The sequence below is a fragment of the Callithrix jacchus genome, chromosome 3 (genome assembly GCF_049354715.1).
Source record: "Callithrix jacchus isolate 240 chromosome 3, calJac240_pri, whole genome shotgun sequence".
Lineage (NCBI taxonomy): Eukaryota > Metazoa > Chordata > Mammalia > Primates > Cebidae > Callithrix > Callithrix jacchus.
The window spans coordinates 145,553,467-145,559,830 of NC_133504.1; positions in this window are offsets into that span (position 1 = coordinate 145,553,467).

Below are 6,364 nucleotides of genomic sequence, written 5' to 3' on the forward strand. Positions count from 1 at the left end.
AAAATACAAAACATTAGCCAGGTATGTGGGGCACACCTGTAGTCCCAGCTACTTGGGAGGCTAAGGCAGGAGAATCACTTGAACCCACTAGGCGGAGGTTGCAGTGAGCCAAGATCACGCCACTGCACTCCAGCCTGGCAACAGAGCAAGACTCTGTTACAAAAAAAAAAAAGCCCCAACATTAGCAGTATTTATTTGCATTTGCTTTATTATAGTTACTTTTTAAAAACATTCTACAATTCAGGGTTGTTCTGTGTTAAGTCTAAGTTAATATAGTTCTAATATTCTTTTTATTTTAAATGTTTAATATGATTTTTCTCTCCCTGGCTTTTCTATTTTGCAAGCCCAAGGTAATGAATGTTGCATGCCAGGGTTTGAAAATTTAAATGCCTACAGGATCTGACAGGTGAAGTAAATATCAATGAGTAAAGTGAACTGGGAGTAGTAAAATAGACTAGAATAGAGTAGTGTGGACTGAGCAAATGTATTACAACACCCTGCCTAAAGGGGCAGCAGCTACCGATCCTCAGCTAACAGTTGCCAAACGGGAATGTGGACGTGAATTTCAGGGAAAACTGAAGAGCCTGGGTATGTACAGTTGCCTAAATATTAGCATGGTGGTGAAGATCAGACTGGAGCCAGACAGGCTGAATTTGAATCACAGGTCTACCAATTACATTAACTATGTAATCCTGAGCAAGTTACCTAATAACTCTGACCTTCAGTTTATAGCATAGGTACAATCCTTAGTTTCTCATCAGTGGAATGGAACTAATGATTATACCTATGCCATGGGGTGGTTACAAAGATTAAATGGATCATACTTAGGAGCATACTTAGCACTAAGAACTCAATAAATGTTGGCTATTGCCATTATTAGCTATCAATTTAAAAAATCTAATTAAACTTTTAATTTTGAGATAATTATAGATTCACATGTGGGTTGTAAGAAATATTCAGAGAGAGTTCACATTTCCCAGTTTTCCCCTGCAAAACTGTGGTGCCAATATCGATATAGTTAAAACAGAACATTTCCATCTGCATAAAGGTCACTCATGTTACCCTTTTATAGCCATAGCCACTTCCATCTTGCCCCACCCCTTCATGAAAACCTAGCATCCACCAATCTGTTCTCTACTTCTACAGTTTGTCATTTCAAGAATGTTATGTAAGTGGAATCATATAGTATGTAACCTTTTTTTTGGTTGGCTTTTTAAAGTAAGCATAATCCTCTAAAGATTCATCTAAGTTGTTGGGTGGATCGATAATTTGTTACTTCTTACTGCTTTTGTTTAACCTTATTGCTATACCTTTTGTTTAACCATTCACCTTCTGAAGGGCATATAGGTTTTCCCAGACTTTGGCTGTTATGAAGAAGGCTGCTGTAAACATTTGTGTACAGTTTTTGGGTGTGTGAGCATCAGTTTTCATTTCTCTGGGACAAATGCCTACAGGTTCAGTGGCTAGAGTGTATGGTAGTTGTATGTTTAATTTTTAAAGAAACGTCCAACTGTTCTCCCCAGTAGCAGTATCATTTTACATTACCACCAGCAATGTATGAGTGATAAAATCTCTCCAAATTCTTACTTGCCTTTGGTGTCACTATGTTTTGTTTTAGCCATTATGACGGCTGTGTACTGATATCTCATGTGGTTTTACTTTGCATTTACTAACTGTTTGATGATGTTGAAGCTGTTTTCATGTGCTTATTTGCTATATATCCTCTTCAGTGAAATAATTCTTTCTGTTTTTCTTGTCCGTCTTCTATGTGGATTTTTTTTTCACTGTTGAGTTTTGAGGGCTCTTTATATAGTCTTGATTACTAGTCTTTGTTAGGTAAGTGGCTTGCAAATATTTTTTCAGTCTGTAGCTTGTCTTTTCATCCTCTTAACAAGCTCTTTCACAAGGCAAATGCTTCTTAAAATTGAGATATAATTCACATAACATAAAATTCACCATTTTAAGGCATACACTTTGAAAAATTCACCGTTTCGAAGTACATAGTTTAGTGATTTTTTTTTTTTTTATTGAGACGGAGTTTCGCTCTTGTTACCCAGGCTGGAGTGCAATGGCGCGATCTCGGCTCACTGCAACCTCCGCCTCCTGGGTTCAGGCAATTCTCCTGCCTCAGCCTTCCGAGTAGCTGGGACTACAGGCACGCGCCACCAGGCCCAGCTAAGTTTTTGTATTTTTAGTAGAGACGGGGTTTCACCATGTTGACCAGGATGGTCTCGATCTGTTGACCTCGTGATCCACCCATCTCGGCCTCCCAAAGTGCTGGGATTACAGGCTTGAGCCACCGCGCCTGGCCAGTTTAGTGATTTTTTAAGGATATTCACTATATTGTACAACGGTTATCACTACCTAACTCTAGATAGAGTTGACCTTTTCTGACTTCATGTAGCATAATGTTTTCAAAGTTCATGATGTAGCATATATCAGTACTTCATTACTTTTTAATGGCTGAATAATATTCCATTGTATGGATATATCACATTTTGTTTATCTGTTCATGACCTGATGGACATTTGGATTCTTTCCACTTCTTGGCTATTACAAATAATGCTGTTATGAGCATTCGTGGATGAGTATTTGTTTGAGTACCTGTTTTCAACTCTTTTATGTATATATCTATGAGTAGAATTGCTGGGCCATGTGATATTTCTATATTTAACTTTTTGAGGAACTGCCAAACTGTTTTTGACAGTGTAAAATTTTTTCATTTTGTTTTTCAAATATTTAACCAGTCTTGTATTCTGGAACAAACCCTACTATAAAGAAATACCTGAGACTGGGTAATTTATATGAAAAGAGGTTTGATTGGTGAAATATTTATACAATTTGAAGAGAAACCAGAGTATTAAGAGGTTTGATTGGCTCATAGTTCTGCAGACTGTATAGGAAACAGTGGCATCTGCTTCTGGGGAGGCTTCAGGGAGCTTTTACTCACGGTAGAAGGCAAAGTGGGAGCAGGCACTTTATGTGGAGAAAGTAGGAGCAGGGCGAGGGGGTTGGAGGTGCCACACACTTTTAAATGACCAGATCTCGTAAGAACTCACTATCACAAAGACAGCATGAAGCCATGAGGGATTGGCACTTCTCCCAGCCCCCCATTCAAACACCTCCCATCGGTCCCACCTCCCACTGGTCAACACAAAAATTCTGTTGAACTGTTTGGACAAATATCCAAACTATATCACATAGTATATAATTCATTTTATCTATAACAGAATCTTATGTGCTAATATTCTGGTAAGGAATTTCACATCTATATTCATAAGGGATATTGGTCTGTAGTTTTATTTTTTGGTACTTTTTCTGGTTTTGGAAGTGTCCTTTCTGTTCTATTTTCTGATAGAGATGATGAAAAATTAGATTTAATTCTTTTTTTTTTTTTTTTAGGGAGGGAAGGAGGAAGAGAGGAAGGCAGGAAGGGAGGGAGGGAAGGAGGAAGGGAGGGAGGAAGGAAGGGACGAAGGAAGGAAGGAAGGGAGGAATGGGGGAGGGAGGGAGGGAGGGAGGGAGGGAGGCAAGGGAAGGAAGGAATTCAAGCAATGAGAGAGATATTGCCGACCTGGATCTAGAGGTTTACAAGTTGATTTCTTTTTTTGAGAGAGAAAAAAAGAAAAAAAAATGAGTATAGGAGAGAAAGAAAGAGGAAGAGAGAAAGGGAGGGTGAATGAAAATATTGCTTTATTCTGAAAAAAATGGGTATTAATAATGGCCAATCAATGTTTCATTTAAACCTATGAGTAGGTGTGATGTGGTATTCACAAGAATGTATATTTTATGTATTTGACGTGGAGAGCTCTATAATTATTTATTAAGTTTACTTGTTCCAGATCTGAGTTCGAGTCCTTGATATCCTTATTAATTTTCTGTCTCATTGAATCTAAGTCTCTATGTATCTGGGTGCTAGGATCGTTAGCTCTTGTTGTTGCATTGATCCTTTTACCACTATATCTTTGTTGCTTTAAAATCCATTTTATCCGATATGAGAATTCCAACTCCTGCTTTTTATTTATTTATTTATTTATTTTTGCTCTCCATTTGGTTGGTAAATCTTTCTCCATTCCTTTGTTTTGAGTCTTTGTGTATCCTTGCCTGTGAAACAGGTCTGGATGTAACATGCCGTTGGGTTTTGGCTGTGTCTTTTGATTGGGGGATTTAGTTGATTTAAATTTAGGGTTACTGCCATTTGATGTTAACTGGCTGTTTGATCCATTTGTTGATGAAAATTCTTCTTTATGTTGGTGCTCTTTACTTTTTGGTATATTTTTAGTAAGGCTAATATTGGTTGCTTTTTTCTGTTTGTAATGCCTCTTTCAGAAGCTCTTGTAAAGCAGGCCTGGTGGTAATAAAATCTCTGAGTACTTGCTTGTTCATAAAAGATTTCATTTTTCCTTCAGTTGTGAAGCTTAGTTTGGCTGGATATGAAATTCTGGGCTGAAGTTCTGTTCTTTGAGGATGTTGAATATTGGCCCCCACTCTCTTCTGGCTTGTAGAATTTCTGCTGAGAGATCTGCTGTAAGTCTGATACGCTTGCCTTTGTGGGTAACCTGACCTTTCTCTCTGGCTGCCCTTAGTATTTTCTCCTTCGTTTCAACCCTGGTGAATCTAACGACTATGTGCCTTGGGGTTGCTCTTCTTGAGGAATATCTTTGTGGTGTTCTCTGTATTACCTGGGGTTGAATATTGACCTGCTTTGCTAGTTCAGGAAAATTTTCCTGAATAATATCCTGAAGGGTATTTTCCAGCTTGGATTCATTCTCTCCATCACATTCAGGTACACCTATCAAACGTATATTTGGTCTTTTCACATAGTCCCACATTTCTTGGAGACTTTGCTCATTCCTTTTTATCCTTTTATCTCTAATCTTGTCTTCTTGTTTTCTTTCATTAAGTTGGATTTTGACCTCTGATATCCTTTCTTCTGCTTGAACAATTTGAGTGTTTAAACCTGTGCATACTTCTCGGAGTTCCTGTATTGTATTCTTCAGTTCCGTTAATTCACTTACATTCCTCTCTAAGTTGTCTATTCTCAATAGGATTTCATCAAACCTTTTTTCAAAGTTCCTAGTTTCTTTACGTTGGGCTACAACATGTTCTTTTAACTCACAGAAGTTTCTTATTATCCAATCCTTGAAGCGTGATTCTGTTATTGGGATGTGCTTGTTCTCCATCAAGCCTTGTTCCATTGTTGATGTGGAACTGTGATCATCTTTAGAGGGAGAGGCGTTCTGATTTTGAGTATTCTCAGCCTTTTTATGCTGGTTTCTTCCCATCATTGTAAATTTATCCTCTTGTCATCTTTGAAATTACCAACTTTCAGGTTAGGTCTCTTGAGTGGACGTCCAGGTTGTTAGTTCCCAGGGCCAGAACCACGGCGTTAAGACTGATGGTGCTTTTCTGCCCAGGATTCTCCTGTCTGGCTTCCTTCTTGTGTCCGTAATGGGCGACTCTGCCTTCCCCGGGCTCCAAACCTCGGTCAGAAGGGGAACCAGTCTTGTTTACTCTGCGCCGAGAGGTGCCGTGCTGAGGTGTCGTCACAGCCACTGCGCCAGTCTCAGGAGTCATGCTGGGGACCCGTGTGGGTGCTCCAAGCCTCGGTCAGAAGGGGAGCCGGCCCTGTTTACTCTGCTCCGAGAGCTGCTGCGCTGAGGTGCCGGCGAAACCGCTGCACCGGCCACAAGAGTTGCGCTGGCGACCTGTGTGGTTCCTCCACTGGGGATCTTCTGCTCCGTGAGCTACCAGAATTTGTCTGAAAGTGTGGCGTCCTCTAGTTTTCTGCACTTTGACTGAGAGCTGCAATCCCGAGCTGTTATCAATCGGCCATCTTGGATCGTTCCCTGAGTTAATTCTATTTTAAGCATTTTTTAGAATTCTCCAGTGAACAGTCTGGGTCTGGAGATTTCTTTTGGGGGATTTTTAAAATTATGTATTCAATTCATTAATAATTGAATGGAAAGCACTCAAACTGGTTTTTCTCTGTTCTCACACCACAAAACAATCAACACGGAAGACTTCTGTGACCAGTAGAGTTCTCCCCAGCAAGTGAGCAATCAGTTCTGCAGTGAATACAGGAAGGGTGCCCTCCAATTCAGTTCTGATGCCATCTACCTGGTGATGGCATTAGAATTCCACAGGTTGAGGGCTGAGGTCCCACTTCAGATGCCAGTTGCAAGCCCAGGTTGCCTTAGCTGTACTTCTGACCAACAAGGTTATAAACTGAGGTTCCCATGACCCTTTCCTTGAGTTTGATTAATTTGCTAGAGAGGTTCACAGAACTTGGAAACACATTTACTGGTTTATCATGGCTATTACAAAAGATACACATAAAGGGATGTATAGAAAAGGCATATGG